The 21,100-nt window shown below is 41.6% G+C and overlaps 1 pseudogene; it reads right to left on the bottom strand.

The window, feature by feature from the left end:
* Positions 1-622: 622 nt before the first annotated feature.
* Positions 623-1,449, bottom strand: LOC138380674 (large ribosomal subunit protein eL6 pseudogene; annotated as a pseudogene).
* Between the last annotated feature and the right edge of the window lie 19,651 nt (positions 1,450-21,100).

Raw genomic sequence — 21,100 nt, 5'->3', positions numbered from 1 at the left:
TGCTTCTCTCCCTCCCTCCCTGCCTCTCTCCCTCCCTCTCTCCCTCCCTCCCTGCCTCTCTCCCTCCCTCCCTGCCTCTCTCCCTCCCTCCTTTCCCCCATCCCTGTGTATTTTGGCTATATCTTATCATTTTTATCTGCAAGAAGAGGTTAGTAGGATTTTAATCAATCAATAAAGCTACCACAAACATTGTGTACAGGGCTTTGTGTGACAAATTTTTATTTCTCTTTGTTATTTACCTAGGATTATTTGTTATCTCTTTGTTATTTACCTGGATCTCCTGATCCAGATTTATAGGGCCCACTGGGTGCCCATCAAAATGAATGACAAAGACTCTCATCAAGGTACATGTGAAATGTTCACAACATGAAGAACGAAGAGTAGACAGATGCTAAGAGCTTCCAGTGGTGGGGTGGACATATTTAGAGAATCAAGAATCAGAATGACATTGATTTCCTCAAAAATAAACACTGGGTGAAAGACAATGGAACAATGCCTTTAAAGTTTTAAGAAAAAGCAAATTTCAACCTAAAATTCTATATGCAGCTAGATAATCAATTGTGAGAGTGGAGTTTTTTTTGTTTGTTTGTTTTGTTTTTTTAATGTGTCAGTTATTAGAAATTTAGAACACCGGTTTGTGAAGATAAACTCCATCAGGGCAAACACAGATCGCAGGTAGCCCTGGAGCTGAGGAATAGCTTTGATTTTTCATAAGATTTGCAAGTTCCTATCCTTCTGATCAGCCTTTGTTGCTCTGTAATCTCATATTTCTCCTTTTCTGTGTCGAAGCTCTCACCTTCCTGGTGTCTGGGCTTCCACAGCTGCTTCTTGAAGTAAGCATTGGTAAGATGTTTTGGGATTTGCACATTGCTGACAGCAATTTTTGTGGCGGTGGCGATGACAAATTTCTGGTGAGTTTGCAGAGGAGAACTCATTCAGGACAAGAGGTCCGGTCACAAGTAACAAGCCACTGCCCAGCTGCTTCAGGAAAACCACCCTCTTGCCTTTGTGGCGCCAGTGAGGATGGTCAGCGTGGTCCAGGAGAGCTGCCGGCTCCCAGGCTGACCGGAGGGCTTTCTGCCGTGGCTCAACAGCTTTCCAGGCATATCTTCAGTAGGATAATTTCTAGGCATGTTGTGAAGTTTAATCACCTGGGTAGTACATTCTTGTCACCACCAACTGGCTTTGTAACAGTGGCAACGCATTTTCCTTTTTCTTTTGAATCGTGGATTTAGCAGCAGAGCACGACCTCTTGTACATGGCCTGTCTGGAATACGTACTGGATGGGGAACATCAGCCAATTCCTCTTGACGAGGACAGGATTCAGAGCTTCCCCTTCTTGAGTTTTTTAGCCTTGAGGTTACCCTTTTTCACCTTGCCACTAGCATCAGCCTTCTTGGCTTCAGGTTTCTTCTTAGTATCTGCCACCTTAACTTTTTCACCCGCCATCTTGCAAGATGGAAGAGCGAGGGTGGAGTTTTTAGACATGCTCTATTCAGAAAATTCACTTCTCATGCATTTTATTTAGGTTCAAAACTACTTGAGGATATACTTCAGCAAAACAAAAAGAGTAAAACAAGAAAGCAGAAGACATAGGATCCAAGAAACAGTGGCTTCCCTGCAGCACACACCCTCCCCCTCAGAGCAGCAAAAGGAAACACAGGAGGCCTGGAGAGCAGCCAGTACAGACCAGAACATGCAAATAGAAGACTGCAAGCAAAAAAAAAAAAAAAAAAAAAGGAGTGGGGGTAGGTTGGGGAAGGACTTGGTAGAAAAATTTCTGTGATATATCATTTGGAAAGGATTAATGAAATGTAGACAGCAGATAGGCTAAGAGAAAAAAAAGATATGTAGTAAGAGACTCCAGGGAAAAGAAAAGCTTTGGAAGAGAGGAAATGTTATAATATATTACTGGGCTGGCAGAGAATGTCTACATAGTCATCAACAGAAACTCTGATTATTGATTTAATTAAGAATGGGAATGTAACTAGAATAGGAGGATGGGAGAGGGGAGGTATAGGTGGTACAAGAGGGCTAAATCCGTAATGTTTGTAGCATTGCTAGAACAAGAAAGAACAGTATATGCAAATTGGAAATGCGGAGCAATTACAGCTTAAGAAGTTAAAATTAGTTTAAAGTAGTCAAAAAGAGAGAGAAGAGAGCATTCATGCAAAGGAGGCATAACTGTCTTTTACTAAAGTCGAAATGCCTGAAAAATAGGTCAAATAAATAGTGTGTATTCTTTTTGCAAAAGCTGGGTGTAACAGACTTTAGACATCCTCAGCAGATTGAGACATGCCTATTGGTATAAAGGGGCCTTCTTTGGGGCCGAGGTGATGACATACGTAAGGATAAACCAGATCCAGATCAAGAATTAAGAAGTAACAGGTCGGCTGACCCCCCAAATATATAACTTTTTTTCTTGTCGAGCTTTTGCGAATGCAGGGGTTGGGAACTGACCTGTGCCACTGTTCATTGTAGCCCAGATTAGAAAGAAACCTGGCACAAATAGCCTTCTAGTTTGCTTGAATGAGGAAATGTGAACATCAGATGGTTTTAATGAGTTAGGCGTTTACAGGCTATTTCACTGACACAAAAAGGACATTATCACTGTTCCCCATTGCCCTGCAGCACCTGGAGCTTCTCAGACAATAGCGAATTCACATAATGAGCAATCTGAAGTGGCAAGTGATGATGATTGAACAAATTAAGCTTGTGGAATCGCAAAGGAAGGCCAATTTCTTTGTGAAAACTCTGGAACAGCACTGTCTCTTTAGAAAGCCCGGTGCTGGCCGCAGGAGGTCTGGCTGGCCTGGGAGGGGCCACCGGGAGGGGCCGTCCTCAGGAGGGAGAGGAACTGTGTTGCTTCAGCTGACTGTAAATCTGAGCGCCAAAGGTTGCAAGGCATCCTTGCGGGGGCTGTAGTAATTTGATGAGGAGTAATCACAGAGAGAAACCTCCGCAGATCCATAAACGCTGGCTGCATGGACAATTTAGCTAAATCACAGCAGGTGGGGGAGGGAAGGGACGTGCTGGGGAGAATCATTTCAAAAGCTTATGAATAAAAAGCACATCAGTTTGGGAGGCTTTATTTTCATTAAGAAATGGCATGCATCCTTTCATTTTTACTGTTTATTGAAGTGTAATATCCTTGCAGAAAAATGCACATGTCGCATATAAACAGATCGCTGAATTTTTTGCTGATTTCTTTTTAAAGATGAAAACCAAAAACCAAAGTGAGAAGTAGAAGACACGTTGGGAGAGACTGTATTCTGCTTTGTCACCATCTAGTGACAAGAGGCTGTGATGCTCCAGTGTATACCTGATGGCCAGGTGTGGCTGCGCCTCCCTGGGATTGTCTCCGCTTCTAGAAGGACCTGTCAGGATGTCCTCAGGCATGACCCCTATGGGGACACCCACAACAATGGCTATCCTGGCTAAGTGCCGCTGTTCCCAGCAATACCTGGGAAGGCAGTAAAAGTCTTAAGGTTTAGGCTATCCAAGAAATAGGTCTATGAGTAAGTAAGGGAATAAATATTAATACAAAGACCTTGCTATGTTTTTTTTTTTTTTTTACAGGAAATCATGGTTTGTTTTTATCCCACGATTCTTCACTGATTCAGGTAAGTGAAAGAAAGCCTGAAGGAAAGACAGTGGATTTGTAGGGATCGTCCCTGAGCAAGAATTGGCTTGAGTTCAGAGTCAGGAAGCTGGACGTGCTTCTTGGGTCCAAAGGTCAATGGGTCCAGAATGCTCCTTGAGGCTAGAAGTCAATGGGTCTGGACACGGCCCGCCCGTTGACTGCTGAATGCTTCTTGGAGCTAAAGGTCAATGGCCTATTGAAATAGACAAACTGTTTCCTATGGCAAATAGCCAAGATGTGTCTCATTGTCCTGCACGCTGTAATGAGGTCCAAAGGTTAAGATGCAAACGTTTGCCTTCCCTTGAGCAATTTCCATAAGAAATGGAACATGTCGCCCTCAGGGCTCTAAAGATAGTCACGTACCAGGAAGTAGCTGCTGGACAAAAGGAGTATAAAAATAAAGCGACAGATGTTTTCCACACTGCAGTCTTTACCGTCTTCATGTGTGTCTGCGTGTTTATTTCTGTATGTGTCTGTATGTATGTTTATGTGTTCATCCCCTGTTCTGTAATCGGGCCGCAACAGGATTGTTCTAAATATCAGATCATGCCACCCTCGCTCCTGTAACCCTTCCATGACGACCTGATACACAAGGAATAAAAACCAGACTCCCAACCACAGTCTTCAAGGTGCCACTGCCTAACTCTCTGATCGTTTCTCCTGCTACCTCCCTCCTTTACTGACCTGTCCTCATCCCACTGGCCACCATCTTGTTTCTTGGCCATGCCTCAGGGCCTTTGCACCTGCTGTTTCCTTTCCCCTGGGCACTTCATATGGTTGGCTGCTTTTCACCTTTTAATTCTTTGCTTAGATGTCACCTCTTCAGTGGATTCCCCTGACTGGTCTACCTAAAACTGAGTCCCTTTTCCCAAGTCAATCCCATCTCATCATCCTATTGATTTACTGAACAGTTTACCACAATTCGAGCTTACCTTTTACTTATTTGTTAATTTGTTCACTTGCCTCTTTACTACTTCCCTTTCTAGAATGTCAACTCTATAATGGCAAAGATTTTGTCTGCCTCACTCACGGCTGTAACCCAGCTCTTAAAATAACAGTGCCTTGCACATAGTTGGTGTTCGGTAGGCATGTGTTGAATAACTAAATGAATGAATCATATGTATAATAAACGTATCCATTAGGATAAGGTGCCTGCAGACTGAGCCCATGTCTTTCTCCATTAGAAACCCCGACAAAGCCTTGAGCACAGAAGTCTGAGTGCTGTGCTCTACTAGAGACTCCTGGAAAGCACAGGTTAGGTTACTAAAATCTTTGTAACAATTTACTACACACTTAGCAACTTCACACACATTTATTATCTCACAGTTTCTGTGGATTAGGTGTCTGGGCGTGGCTTTGCAGGGTCTTTTGCTCAGGATCTCTCATGAGGCTACAGTCAAGGTGTAGTCCAGAATTAGGGTCTAATCTCCAGGACTGACTAGGGAAGGGTCTGCTTCCAAGCTCATGTGGTTGATGGAAGATTTCCATTCCTTGCAATTAAAGACTGAGAACCTCAGTTTCTGGGTGGCCATTCATTGGCTGGGTGCTACCCTCAACTGGTTGTTGGCTAGAGGCTATCCTCAGTTCCTTGCTCCTGGGCCTCCCCACCAGGGCTGCTCACTGCACAAAGGCAGCAAGGAATCTTCCAGCAAGATGGACTTTATGATCTTATGTAACATAATCACAGAAGTGACATATCATCACCTGTGCATATTCTATTGGTTAACACAAGTCACAAGTCCGGGCCACACTCAAGGGGAAGAGATTACACAAGAGTGTGAATGCCAAGAAGCCGGGGTTATTGGGGGCCGTCTCAGAATCTGTCCACCACAGTCCGCCCTCTGATTCCCAGGCACCACCTCCCAAAGGGGCCAAGAGTCTCATCTATCACAGCATCTGTTCAAAGTCCAGAATCTCATCATCTAAATCAGAAACTTCCCTCTCTGGGTGCAGTTCCCCTAGATCTATCCACTTTTAAAACTAGATAAACAAGTTATCACCCTGCCCCCAACATACAGTTGTGGAATAGGCATAGGGTAATAGTCATAGATATTTCTGTACAAAGTACAAAGGAGTCCTGGGAATAATTCTCTTTGGCTCTTGGCTTTGTCCTCTGAGTTCATGGTTCCACCCTCTAAATCATTCGTCCATCCTTTTTTTTTTTTCTTTATTAATAAAAGATAACATACATTTGCATCTTAGTAGTTTTATCAGCTTGCTTTCTAAAAGTAGGATTTTGGGAGTCCTAATGCCTCTATTTGCTTTTTACTTCGCTATTCGTTTCAGCCCAGTTCAGCAGTGGTTTTACTGAAATGATTTCTTGAAAACTTTGTAGGTCACCATGGATTTCACTGAGCTTCACATCATTGAATAAAACCACATCTACAGATCTTTTTGAGGCAGGCCCTTCTCTACCTTGGACTTTTGCTGAGAAGGCTGAGGGACAAGGGTACTAAGTGTCCCACTGTCTCTCTTATTTGATTAAGAGGACCTGTGAGGCACATCTCATTATCTTGAAAGGGCCCTTTGTGTGTTGAAAACTACTCTGATGCCCTGATCTGTCTTAGGTTTTAATAAAAGGTCTTACAGTCATACTCTTGGCCTTTTCTCCATGCCACACTTTCCTGAGTGTGCTAAGAAGCCATATCTTAATTTTAACATCTTTTGCCATCAGGAAAGTCTAATAGTTTTCAAAATAATAAAGTTCTGATTCTTAGTTGTTTAACAGTTTTTCCTCAATTTATCTGTCTCCTCATGCATTTTACTATAAGCAGCAAGAAGAAACCAAGTGGTGCCTTCTTCACTTTGCTTGGAAATCCCTTTAGCTAAATAACCAATGTCATTCCTTAATGGTTTGCTTTCCATGTAACTGCAGGAGACAACTTTGCTAAGCTTTCTGCCACTGCACTGCAATAGCATGTTACTCATTTCCTTCTAAGCCTTCACCATCCGCATCCTCAAAATCCCTTCCACTAACAGTCTATTTGAGCCAATTTAGGTTTTCTCTAATGTACTCTTCAAAATTCTGCCAGCCTCTGCCCAATTCCAAAGCCACTCTCCCATTTTTAGGTATTTGTTACAGCAGCACCCATCCCTCTTCCATGTGCCACAACTTCTATTGCTAGGTTTTGTATAAGCCTCTCACCGAGCAGAGTTAAGGGAAGTTGACAGTTGACTCACTTTGATTCCAGAAGTGCTGAGTGAAGGCTTGCCATTCTCCCAGCAGGGTGCTAGGTTTAAGAAAAGCTATTTGATGACACTTATCTTTTGGGCAAGGATAATACTGTTGTCCTGACCCTATTATTTCATCATCATAGACAGATGTATTTTCTCTGCACATTTATGTACCTTTTGGGATTCAGTAAGTCTGCTGAGTAAGGACAAATTCACTTGAAGCTAAGCCACTGAGTGTAGATTTTAGTGTTCCTGGGGAGTATTTGCATCGAGGAGGACACAATTGGGTGAGAGTGGCTTGGGGGTATTAGAGATGGGGCATTTGGGGGTGGGTTGGTACTTTGGTACTTTGGTACTTCCTAACCCATCTGGAAACATTCGGACTACCCAGGAGGCCCTTGAATCACTGCCCACGTGTTTCCTTCTGCAGTCTGACCTTGGAGCAGGATGAATAGCCCCTATGATGACTGTCCCCTGGAGTGGCAGCTAGGGCACTCAAGCATCCTGACACATGATAAAAAGCCTTCAGTCTGGAAAGCCCTCCTGGCAACCCCATTCTGCTTCTAACAAGCCAAGTTGTCAGTGGCATGCCATGGCCTGTGTCCACTCCTGGGGATATATCCCCAAGGTGAGCCTTGGGATCCCAGCTGCTGCTTGGCATTCGTGCTTGGTCCCTACCAATCTGGAATGTTTCTCTATAGCAGATACCAAGATGACAAATGTATAGTCATTTGGGTACCCTAAGGATCAGGCCTGTCTAACTTACTATGTATCTCATGAGCTTAATTCAGCATGATGTCACGAATGCCACTGGCATGTCCTTACATCTTGGTGTCCTTACATCTCAGCTGACCGAGTAAATCATTCTTCTGCATGGGAAACTCTACTGCATGAGCATCATCATCCTTATAAAATGTTTCCATTCATCCAGGTCGATACAGCCTCAGTTCTAGCGAGGATCCTCTTCTCCACTGTTAGGTAAATATATTCTCTCTTGAAAGATTCATTTTTACTCCTCATCTATTAGGAAGGCTCCTCCAGTCATGGGTGGCCCTGCCTTGTGTTTGCCCCTGAGAGCCTTTGTCCAACTTTAATTAAAACTCATTATCTGTTTTCCTTTTTTGGATGGATAGAAGACAGGGCTCCCAGGGACAGGGTCATATGGGTAGCAATAATTTCAGTTGATGTGAGAAACAGGCAGCCTAGGAGTCTCTTGCTAAGTACAAAATGCCAATTCTTTAAAGAAAGATAAGTCTTATTTTATTAACTCTTTAAGAGTAGGTTCCAAATCCAAGTTATGTCACATGTCCGATCATCAAGCCCAGAGTGTAACTTGTCCAGAAGCAGAGGACAGGCTGGCTCAGCAGAAATCTACTTACCACGTGTTCACCACTGCCTGTCTCCTCTTAAGGGCAGCTGGGCTCTCCTCTCTTTTCTTCTCTTAGACTGTAGTGGGTTGAATGGTACCTCCCCTTCAAAAAAGATACATCCACACAGAACCTTATTTGGAATGGGTCTTTGCAGATAAAATTAAGTTAATGATCTTGAGATGTGATCATCTTGGATTGAGGGTGACCCTTAAAAGGTGCTCTTAAAAGAGATAGACAGAGGGAGACAGAGGCACAGACATACAGAGAAGATGATATGCAGACAGAGGGCAAGTTTGGAGTTATTCAGCCCCGAGTCAAGGATTGCAGCAGCCATCAAAAGCTAGGAGAGAGGCATGGAATGGACTCTCAGCTTCCAGAAGGAACAACCCTGCTGACACCTTGATTTGGGGCTTCTGGCCACAAGAATGGTGAAAGAGTAAGCTGCCAGCTCGTCATTTGTTACAGAAGCCCTAAGAAGTGAATGAATAGGGCACGTGGCAGAGATGGGAGATGTTACTGGTTGCAGTATCATCTGGTATGATGGGATCATCTACGTTCTCTCCGAGAAAAAGAATTAGGGGCCATAGGAAGTTATTTGGAGCTGGCGTCATGGGTCCAGAATGGCTATTGCAAGGTCTTCAAAACCGAAGGGTCTAGAGGCCACTTTGGCTCAGTAACACCAGGCATTTGGCTGAAGGAAGATCAGAAGAGTGTACTTCTCTCACGTAAGACCAGTCTGTGCTGTCTGGCTGGAAAATTAGCACTTTCTGGGATGAGATTTGTTTGTGTGTAGGTAACTATTGAGGAAAATGACCACAGCCATTGCTAGTTGAGTGACTGAACTGGAATTGGAAACTGTCATTTTCCTCTCCCTCGGAGGACTGGAATACATTCTTCCCCCTTTGGAGCCATCAAAAATCTATGCATAGGAAAATCTCCATTCACACTGGTTTATGCAGATGCTAGATTTTGCCAGATATAAATAAGAACGGAAGCTTGAGCCTCATTTTTCATGGGGTGAAGGGGCAGGTTTCCTGGAGGGTGAAGGGTCACCAGTTGAGAATGAGAGAGGCTGCATGTGTGTATGTGCAGTGAACAGGGGACATCACCCACTTCCTAGTGCGAACTTGCCCTTCATGATCTGCCACATTGAGAGGGCTGCGGATCAGCCTAGGACTCCCCAAGCCCAGGAGATTTCCACAGATTGTCCTCTCCCAGGTCAGGACTGCTGCTGGTCAGAAAAGAGGGACCCAGGCCTATTCTGAGTATATTTGGATTGGGAAACATTGGCCTGATGCCTTGGCAGAGCCCCTTCTAGCTCTGAGTTGCTGCAACTTTATGAGATAGAAATGGAAAGCTGGTTTATTTGACATTTTATCAGCCAGGGATTTCCACAAATACTGGCACTTCTAGATCCCTGCAGGGTAAAAATAATGGGAAATAACTAATATAAATAGAGAAGAGGGAAAAAATGACTGCTCTCTGTTCCTGGAAAATCCATGGACTGTCGCTGATGAGATCATCGTAGCTGCTTGAGGAGCCAGAGGATCTGAGTTCTAGCCAGGGACAAACTTGTGGATATGTTGTCTTTACTGAGCTAGAACAGCTTACTAAAGCAGAGGGGAGAGACCCCACACTCATGGCCATAAGACCTCGGTTCCAGTTTCAGCTCTGCTAATTAGTTTGGTATGCCGAATACCTGACCCCCCACTTCCTACCTACTCCCTGGGAAAATCCACAGAGCTCATCTCCCACCTGTTTCCTGAGCTGTAGAATCTAGAGCAATCCTTCTAGAAGAGGCACCCGTCCATCATGCCATGATGGAGGCATTGCCATGATGGAGGGCTTCCACTGGGAGCATTTGATGTCCAACAGGACAGGCACAAGCAGAGATGTTCAGTGTCAGGTGACCATGGTGCCAGTGGTGGCCTTGGCTGTCCAGGGCCAACTGATGTCAGCCTGACCAGGTCAGCCCTGCTTTGCTGTCTGTGCTTGTACTACAGCTTTTTACTTTTAAGTCCACCAGAGTTGGTTTCTCTTGTTTGCACAGTTGTGTAATTTTGTATAAATTAAACGCTCTGGAATTCAGTCTAAAATTAAGCTCCTTGGAGTTCTAGGATGAAATATTGGAAGCTAAAGGGATGAAGGGGCTGGCTATGGGGTTACAATACAAACATGCTTATACTTTCCTCCCAATTGGGAAGTGAAAGACTAGGTTTCAAAAGCAATCATTCAGGGCCAGGCACAGTGGCTCATGCCTATAATCCTAGCACTTTGGGAGGTTGAGACAGATTGCTTGAGGTCAGGAGTTCAAGACCAGCCTGAGCAACATAGCAAGACCCTATCTCTACAAAAAAATAGAAAAATAAGCCAGGTGTGGTGGTGTGCACCTGTAGTCCCAGCTATTTGGGAGGCTGAGGCAGGAGGATTGCTTAAGCCCAGGAGTTTGAGGTTGCAGTAAGCTATGATCACACCACTGTCCTGATGCCTGGGCAACAAAGTGAGACCGTGTTTCAAAAAACAAAACAAAAACAGCAACAACAACAAAAGAAACGTAGTCATTGAAGGCCAGCCTGGGCAACATAGTGAGACCCCATCTCTAAAAAAAAAAAAAAAAAAAAAGGGCAGTCATAACATGTTCAGTTATCTATTGCAGCAGCATGGCAGCATGGTTTGTAGTAGCAGAGGATTGGAAACAACAAAGCAATCACTAGGAGACTGATGGAATATGCTTAGCATACCATGCAGTGAAGAAGGAAGGATGAGGGAACTCCTCTATGAACTGATAAGGATGAGAGCTCCAGCATATATCACTAGATTCAGAAGAGTTTATAGTATGATTGCATTTTTTTGTAATAAAAAAGGGGGACAAAATAAGATTTTTTTGTTATTTCCTTATATTTGCCTTATGAAACATTAGAAGCATAAGTAAGAAACTAACATAAAAGGTTATCTGATGGCAGAACAGCCAATGGGAGACAGTGGGAGGTAGTCTTAGTACTGGTTTACTTTTAAAGTCAGATAAATATATCTCTTTTAAAAAAGGAAAGGTTCATAAGATTTACGTTCTCTTTATCTAAATATGTGATATATAATATATGTAAGAATCTATCATTCTTTCTTTTTATCATTTATGTAACTAGGATTTTTAAAATTCAGTCTGACACTTCAGTCTTTTACCTAGAGCAAAGGCTTCGAGAAGACGGATGTCCAGAGTGGAGAGAGAGCAGGGGCTGGGCTGGCGGAGCAGGCAGGGTCTAGATCGCACGGCTTCTGGGCCAGGTCATGGTGTTTGCATTTTATCCCAAGAGCAAGCCAATGTTACTGATGGAGTTTAAGAAGGGAAAGGACTGAATTCAATCTGTGCATATTGACTTTTTGGTGCTCAATTTTGTGCTTACTTCCCTATGAAGGAAACAAGTTATTTGCAACTCCCAACACCATATGTAACATTCAACTTTATTACTAGATTAATAATCTAGTATAAAGGCCATTCTTCAGTTAGAACAGCTCTTCCTAAACGCTATAAGAATTTGACTTTGAAATATTTGGTAATCAGTGCTAGTCAATGTGTTACCAACCTCATGACTATTAATGGAAGTTGGCGATTGCCTTGTGGAAAATGTATTGAGATTTTATTTATTTTAGTTCGACCATAAATAATTTTAGAGTATTTAAAAAAAAAAAGAGTGAATTCTAGGGAAAAAAGTTAACAAAAATGAAAATCAAAGTATTCTTTCTCTTTCTCTCTCTCTGTCTCTCTCTTCCACCCCCCATCCCTCTTTCTAGTTTAAGTTTAGTCTATCTTTTCTGTAGAGCCATGGTTCTCAAAGTGTGGTCTCTAGACCCTGGGACCCTTTCAAGAGGTTTACAAGGTAAAAGATAGTTTCAGAATAATATTAAGATATCATTTACTGTTTTAAATGTATTGACATCCGTACTGAGCAATGGAGGATAAAAATGCTGGTGCTTTAGCATGAATTAAGGCAGTGGAACCAAACGGTAATAGTAGTCATTGAAATTTTCACCACCACACATTCTCAGTTTAAAAAAATGTTAATTTCACTTAAGAATGTCCTTGACAAAGTAGTAAAAATTATTAATTTTACTAAATTTCAATCCTTGAGTTATTTTAATATTATGTGTGATGACATGACAAGTGTGCGGAAAGCACTTCTGCTGCATATTAAAATATGATGGTTGTCTTCAGGAAAAGCACTCGTGTGATTGAGTTGAGAGGTGAATTAGCCAATTTTTTTTTTAATGGAATACCATTTTTACTTGAAAGAATGATAGACAAACTGTGGTTATTTAAAATTGGATACTTGGCAGGTATTTTCTAGAAAATTAACCAAGTGACCTGTTACTTCAAGGAAAATAATTGACAGCATTTATTGTCAGTAATAAAATTTGAGATTTCAAGGGAAAATTAGAATTTTAGAAAACTTGTTTCTGCTACTGTGCACTTGACAGCTTCCAAAAACTTAGACTTTTCTAATGAGAGCACTGGTGATATTAATGAATGTGATTTTTTTGGATAATATCAAAAAATATCCATGATTATCTAAAAAGGGTATTAAAATATTTCTGTCATTTCCAACTATGTATCATTGTGAGGCTAGATTTTCTTCATGCATATCAACTAAAACAAGATATCACTATAGGTTGAATGTAAAAATACCTATGAGAATCCAGATGTTTCTATATGCTAGATGTTAAAGCAATTTGTAAATATGCAAAAGACAGCAGTTTTCCTCATTATTTTTTTTACTTATTTTTCCTTACTATCTTTTGGATAACATGGTTATTTTTTTACAAAAATATGTTATTCATGTTAACATGTAATGGGTTCATTATTGTTATTTTAACATTAATAGGTAGATTTTTAAAATTCCTGAGTTTTAATTTCTATGATGATAAATATAGATGGATAGAACCTACATATACAAAAGCTTTTGAGGTCTTTAATAATCTTTAAGAGCATAAAGGGACCCTGAGATCAAAGAGTTTGAGAACCAGTGGCCTAGACAAAGCTTAGGTCCGTTTATGTGTATAGCCAGTATTATTCTTGTGTTCAACGATTTCAGGTGATAAAGTCTTTAATTTCAAAATTCTCAGTTGAAATGAAGCCAATAGGTATATGGGACAGAGAATACTTGAAACATTTAAAATTTTATATATCACTCTCAATAGGTTATTCTCTGTAAAATGGGGTTATTGTCACCCAACTCATGGGGTGGTTGCTGGGATTAGATGATATATGTAAAATGCAGGGCATGATACCACTTGTCTGTTGATTGTTTTGATCATTATTTTGCAAGTGGATTTGTAAGTATGCCTCAATATGTGGAGCTATCTGACTGCTATAGTCCTCTCTGATGGCTTTACTAGCATATTCCTGTGTGGTGTTTATACACACTATAACTTTCCTCCTCATGATCAAATGAAAATTTCATGTAGGGAGTAGTTTAGATATTTTTCTTCATGCCCCATGAGGAGAGTGGGTACAAGTGGTAACCCCTGAGTAACAATTGTTGCTTTTCTAGAAAGAAAAAGTGATGAAGTCTGCTATAAAATACTTCTTATGGAGAGCTAGAAAACCCAGCCTGACACATTATCCTAAAGCTATCCTGGTACCTTAATTAATTTGAGTGACAAGTTCCTAAGAGGAGAGATTGCAGAATTCTTTTAGAGCAGTGAAAACCCCTACTCACAACCTTTTCTTTTTTCCTTCACTTGACAAACTATTTCTAAAAACCATTACCATTACCACTATTTTCTGTTTCTTCAGATTCACCTACAACCCCTTTCAAAAATATCTGGCTGTGATGTCTGTGATTTGGGAACAGTCTGTGGCTCATTATTGTGACTAGAAACCAGATAATGCAATTTGTGTTTGGCTTAACTACCAGTGAAAAGAGCATGGGGAAATAAGCCACATGAATTCTCCTTTGATCAAATGCCATGGTTATAAATAATGGAAATCCTGGTTTAGTTGGAGCAGTTGACTAAATAGCACAGAGTTACTATGTTACTCTAAAGTAAATAAGCATGTCTCTTTGTTGTCTTTGTACAAATGTGTTTTTAAAAGTTTAATGTTTTAATGATATGGATTTCATTACAATTGATGCCATGACATCTAAAGAACAGCTTATGAACATGAAAAGATTATTAATTATCTAGGAGAAACTTTGGAAATGGCTGGAGAACGTTTCATTCTCATGTGGGTAATCTTTCTGAAGGAACTTTCCCAATGTCTCCTCATGGAAGAGGTGAAAGAGAAACCCCCATTGTACCTGCTGGAGAGAAACTGGATAACAGAACTGGTAGAGACTTATGTGAAAGCTGACTTTTCCATATTATCTTATTCTAAGTTCTGAGGAAGTTGGCTTTATTTGCCCAAATGTTGATTAGGTTATTTTAACACTGGATTATTGAGGTCTCTTGCTTTTTTGTCTTGTTTCTCTTACTTCCTGATATTTGCCTGTTTCATTACTCCTTAACATTAACGCCAAAGAATGAAGATTGTAACACAGAAGAAACTTACAGCCAGAGGAGAGCCTGATGGTGACTTTCAGCTTGACTTCCCTCATTTATAAAATGGGGATGATAATATTCCTCACTTCATAGGATTGTTCTGAGGATTAAAGGGGATAATATGTGTGAGGTGCTCAACATAGTGCCTGCAACAGGGTAAGATCAACAGATTTGAATTGCAAACCATTTTATGTGAATTTGTTTTGTTGACTGAGAGGAAGAGGGGGTCGAATTATTGGCCAAAACAAGGCTTAGATTTTATCTATTTCCAACAGTCTCTTCTGAATTAGCTGGTCAGAAATATTGTTAACAATATACTCATGAACCACCTCCAAATAATCACACATCCTGGAGTAATCAGTAATCATGTGAACTTTCTGGCCTAAACACATGAATATTTTAGTGAATTCAATGCAGTCTCCCCTGTTGCAGCAGCCTTGAGTGATAAAAGCCTGCAGACGAGGAATTTTACTATGTTGGCCTCCCTCATTATATCAGGTAGGATGAGATTGCAACTAATAGAAAATGGGACTAAAATGTTTTATGTAATGAAAACATTTATAAATGCGTGTAATGAGACGTCTGAGGATTGATCACTGTAGTAGAACAATAGGGCCCAGGGACTTTATTCTTACTATTCTGCTGTCCTCATTCACACTGACTTTCAGCCAGAGGCTGGTACTCTCCTGCCTGCAGGATGGCTGCCACACTGGGTATCAGGCCCTCCTGTTACTGCATCAAGAAGGAAGGGTTTCTCTGTATAGGTCTCTTTGCATCAGAGAGGAGATTCTTTCCTAGAAGCCTCCTGGGAGACTTCCTTGTCGTTGCTTGATTTCCCCAGATTGCAGAGCCTGGCATCAAAGTTTTAGATCCTAAAGGGTGGAGTAAGAGAAGCCATGAAGAGCCCAAATGAGGTAACAAGGATTAACAGGATTAATAATAATAGTGGATTTTGTTTAAGGGTGACCCCGATCTTCTAATGTGGCATATAAGGCCCTGTGTGTGTGTGTGTGTGTGTGCACTCATGGTTGTGTGTGAATCCATTCATCCATTTTATTCATTCATACATAAAGTCAATATATACTGGGTGCTGGAGATTCAAAGACAAATGTGACATGGCTCTTGCTGTAAGGATACCATGGCCCGCTGGCCCTCTCTTGTCCCTCCCTCCCACTTCTCTCTAGTTCAGACTCTGCCTCATTCCCTCACCCACTTTGCTGGCAACACAATGTTCTCAAGCCCCTTGCCTTTCAGCAGCCCTGGAGACCTGCTAACCTTGGCTCAGTTCAGCTCTCTGCTTTCTGCACTCTTGCTGACCTGGGTTGCGAATTGCTGCTGAATGAAATAGTACGAACCTGGGAATTGGTGTCTCTGCAGATGTGTTGTTTTGGTCTCAACTGAGCCCTTATTGCAGCCTGGCTGTCTGTTGTTTACTCAGTTCAAACCCCTCTGCCTCCATCCCCCTCAGTGACTATTTTAAACCCTTGCTTGTCTTCCGTAGACCCCCCATCCACTTCCTTCCTCTCTGGCCTGCTTTCCATCTTGAAGAGAAAACATAAACCATGAACTGTGTACTTCCTAAGCTTCTTGTTGGTCCCCTCTGGCAAACTCATCTGCTCTTTTATTGGACCCTGCTTTGGTACAGTGCCATTAATAGTCTATGAAAAGCAACATGAGACCTCCTCAGTACTTAATCTTGTGCTGTCTACGGAGATGGTGTGGGGACCACTGTTGACTACATCACATGCTTAGTGAGGGACAATGGGAGAAAGTTCCCTCAGGTCTCAGGACCAGGAATTCCTGTGATTCTTTTGAGCAACTTTATTTCATATATATTAGATGAAATATATGTCTATTTCACATATATCCATACCTATATCTAATCTAATCTATATAATCTCATTTATATCACTTATGGATATTTAAATCTTCACCAGAATTTTCCTTCGGATAAAAGGAACCCCAGAGTTGAATCTGTGCTTTACTCTAGCATAAGAACAGATGTCAACTGTGTCTACAGCAAGCACTCCAGAAAGGGGCTTGACTGCCTGGCTCAGGGGGGATCAGGAGCATTGTCATAGCGGAAGGAGCCCTGGGCTGGGGGTCTTGCACCTACAGTCTACTCCCAACTCTGGTCCTGGCTGGCTGTGTGTTCTGGAGCAACACGTAGCTACTTTCTTGGCTAGTAATACAATACAGTGCATCTTCAAATCTTCTGCTATTCCCTCTCATTTATTGCAAAATCAGTAGCTGTTTTTCATGAAAGTTCTTATAAATGCTAGATAATGTTGGAGCTCGTGTCATGTAAATACCAGAAACCTCCACCCCTTAAAAAAAAAAAAAAACCTAAATCTGAACTTGTGGTACAGAAACTGTCCTTTGAAGAAGATACCCTTGCAGGGTAATGAGAAAGAAGTAAAAAGGTTATACTCAAAGTTCTTTCTTTTCTGTTGGAAACAAAAGACTTGCCTTTGCTGTGTTGTGTGTAGCCTCTAGCATTGGGGCTGGGGAGGGGGCCACCATGTACAGTGTTGATGTATCTAACTTTGAGAAAAGGAGCATTTTCAAAGTATGTGAAATATCCACCCCAAAACGTCTCAGTGTAGTAAGTGACACCTCTACAGCTAATTAAAAAGAAATAGTCACATGGGATTTAAAGCATCTCAGTGAAAGAGTCAGGGTGTAACAAGATGACTAGATCGCTTTCAGGGATGATACATTAGAAGTTAGCTTGTATTTTTTTTAACAGGTGAAACAGGATATTGTAATATTTTTCAAAGGGCAGACAGTACTTCAGGCCATTTTCAATGTCTCCCTCTGGCTCTATTCTTTAGTAAAGCACCCTAATGCAAGAGTTGTGCTTAGAGCAACGTGTTAGTCAAACTACTAGGGCAGCGGTCTCCAACCTTTTTGACACCAGGGACTGGTTTCGAGGAAGACATTTTTTCCACGGACAGGTCGGGGGGTGGGGTTGGTCACCTCAGAGAATCACGTGTTGGATTCTCATGGGGAGCCCGCAACCTGGATCCCTCGCATGCGCAGTTTGCAGTGGGGTTTGCACTGCTGTGAGGGGCTGATGCCTCCGCTGATCTGAGTGGGGCGGGCTCAGGCGGTGACGCGTCCGACCAGGAGCGGCTATGGGCCCCGGTCTCGCTCGTCCGTCGCTGGCCTCCTGCAGTGCGTCCTGGTTCCTGGCGGCTGGGGACCCAGACCAGTCCACGGCCTGGGGTGTGGGGACCGCAGGTTTAGTGTCTGGCTGGTGACATGTTTTCAGTAATTTATAGCCTTGCTCATTTTGATGACAAAATATTTTCTCCTGTGCTGAATTGCTGCCGTTATTCACATTGCCTGAATATGAATTAAATGACCTTTAATTTCTATGGAGGACTATTTTACTTTGTAGATACTTTGTGTTTTGATACCAGTTTGCAAAAACTGCACTATGTGACATGTGTTTTGAATTGCTGTTTCCATCTCTTTCACCCTCCCAAGAAAGGAATGCATTTAGCTCCTTTTCTCCCAGTGCTTAGGCCCTCCCAGGAGGAAAACTTTTGAGGTAGCTCCCAGAAGAGTGGTATTTAACTCAAGAAATATCTCAAGAAAATGATTGTGTTTCAAGATCCCAAGAGGCCACTTACTCCAGCAGAAAGTTCCCTGGGCTTGATGAGTTGCTTTGGAGTCAGAGATTGTAGTGCCCGTGGTTTGTCGTCTGTCCACTATCCATTTCCTCCACTTCCCATTTCCACAGACATCCACCCACGCCCTCCTCATGCAACCCACGTGAGGGAGCCGAGGCTGACTTCTGCCCTTCTCTAGGGATAGGTAGGTCTTGAGTCATGCGAGCCAATCAGGCAGGTTCCCTCCTGCCTGCCGGTGATTTTGGTTCAAGGGTGGGAACATGAACCAAGGGAGGCCCAATCAGACTGAAGGGAGTGACTTTTATTCCACCACAGAGGGAGACTGTCATTCTCTCTCAATGGACGAGAAAAAGAAAGCACCTTGCTCCAGTTGCTGCTGCTGCAGCCATTTGTGATCACATGAGAACAAAGCTGACATGATAAACAGGGAGGAACAGAGAGAACGTCAGAGAAAAAGAGGCAAAGCTCTGCTCTTTCCTTGACTACCTCTGGGATTTGCTATGTGAGATAGTAAATTTCCTAATTGTTTAAGCCTGTATGAGTCAGGCTTTCTCGTGCTCCAATGACATAATCAGTGTGTGTCCACTATGCCAGGTGCCGTCCTACGTACTGCGTATGCAGCAGTGGACAATGTGGTCAAAGTGTTTGTCCTCGTGAGTCTTACTTTCTGATAGCAAAGAAAACAACACAGAGATGAAGGTATAATATGAGGTCAGGTAGTGAAGAGGGGTGAGGAGATAGGGAGAGTTGGTGAGGCTCATATGTGTGAGAGGCATGCTGTTTGAGACAGTGTAGTCAGGGAGGTGAATAAAGTGAGAGAGTGAGCCACTAAAACATCTGATGACAGAACTTTATTGGGAAGAAAAAAATGAGTTTAGAGGTCCCAACGCAGGAATGTGCTTGGTGTTTTTAGGAAAAACCAGGAGGCTGGGACAGTGCGATGGATATCATCCGTAAGAGGGAGGCAGAGGTGGGAATACATGGATGGTCCTTAGAGGCCGGGGTGGGAACCAGGAATCCTCTGTTTGTGTGATGGGAGGCTACTGGAGAATATTGCGAATGGGAGTTCTTTGCAGCCCAAAGCATCCTAATGAGTACAGAAATAAAGTAAGTTGGACCTGAAGATAAAATCTGGGAAGATCGAGGCACTCTCTGATAGCAGAGTCTGCTTTGAGCCTTTGAGTGGTCATTATGCCTCTTTAGTCTCCAGGGGATTCGTGGGACCAATAAACTGTTGCTGAGTTTTTATAGTTTTGAATAATTAGAATTCAGTATAACTATGTACATACACACATATGTATGTACAGAAATAAATATTGGGAAAGTACCTATTTTTCCTATTGTAGTAGGAATTTAAAGATTTTAAGTCAGAAATAACTGTTGTATTTATTTTATTATATGCTTTTGCAGCCTCTATTGAGATGACATCATGTGTTTTTCCTCCTTTGATCTAATAATATGGAGAATTACATGAACATATTTTCTGTTACTGAATCATCCTTGCATTTCTGGAATAAGCCCAACTCGATCGTGGTATATTATATATAATATTTTGCTGAATTCAATTTGCTAATATTTTATTTATCATTTTGACATCAGTACTCATAAGAGAAATAAGATTATAGCTTTCTTTTCTGTGCTCTCTTATTCTAGTTTTAGCATTAATGTCTTTGTATTATAAAAAGAAATGGGGATGTTTTCTTCTCTGGGATTGTTTAAATAGTGTCATAATTTTCTTTCCTTGAAGGTTTGAAATAATTAAATTTTTATGGTTAACCTAATCTACTCACCTTAAAAAAATCAATGATCTTTTTCCACATGACTTTCCAGTTTTTTTCCATAGGCTTGTATAATTGTTAAACAGATGTAGTTATACCATTTATAATGCATAATTTTGCATTCTGATTTTCCCCCCAACCTTATGTCAAATGCTTTTCCACATGCTATAGTCTTTATAATAATTATAATTGATAAATACCATTCCATTGTGTGGATGGACCATAATTTAATAATTTCCTATCCTTACCTGATTAGGATGTTTCCTATTGCTATTTTTGTAAAATAATGCTACAATAAATGTATTTTACATAAGTTGTATTTTCATTTTAGGTTTTTTTCCCCTTAGGATAAATTGCCAGGAGTAGAAGAATAGAAAACTTTCTATGAGTTTTTTTTTATATTTGTTTTTTTAAAAAAATTTCAGTATATTGTGGGGGTACAACCATTTTGGTTACAAGTAATGACTTTGGCTCACCCAAGCCAGGGCTAGAGATGTGCCCTTCCCCCTAGGTTTCTGTGAGTTTTGAGACATATGGGTAAATTATTTTCCAAAAGATTTGCACCAATTTACAAGGCCTCTAGAATTTGGGTACATTATTTGCATAACATCCTTGTCAGTATTGGGTGTTACTTATATATTTTTTTCTGTTATTAGGTATAAAATGGCACCATAAACATTTAGTCTCCAGTCTCAAGGGTGGGGCAATGAGGATAGAACTTCCCTTTCTCAGTGCTGACCATCTCACTGAGAGTCCAGAGTTGATGTAGTCACTGTCATTTCTCAGGTGTAGTAGGAGTTAGTCCTGAACTCTGAATGGGGCCCGGGCCCCAACTCTTGGTTGTATTATACTGACGGAAGCCCAATCCCCGAACTCAGACTTTCTCACCTTTTTTGTTTTGCTTTTTAGTTAATGTTATTGACCTCTTACAATAGGCTAAGCACAAAGCCTTAACCGCAT

Source organism: Eulemur rufifrons, chromosome 2 (assembly GCF_041146395.1).
Source record: "Eulemur rufifrons isolate Redbay chromosome 2, OSU_ERuf_1, whole genome shotgun sequence".
Taxonomy (NCBI): Eukaryota; Metazoa; Chordata; class Mammalia; order Primates; family Lemuridae; genus Eulemur; species Eulemur rufifrons.
The sequence above is the reverse complement of the archived record's forward strand: the minus strand, read 5'-3'. Positions and strand labels throughout refer to the sequence as shown.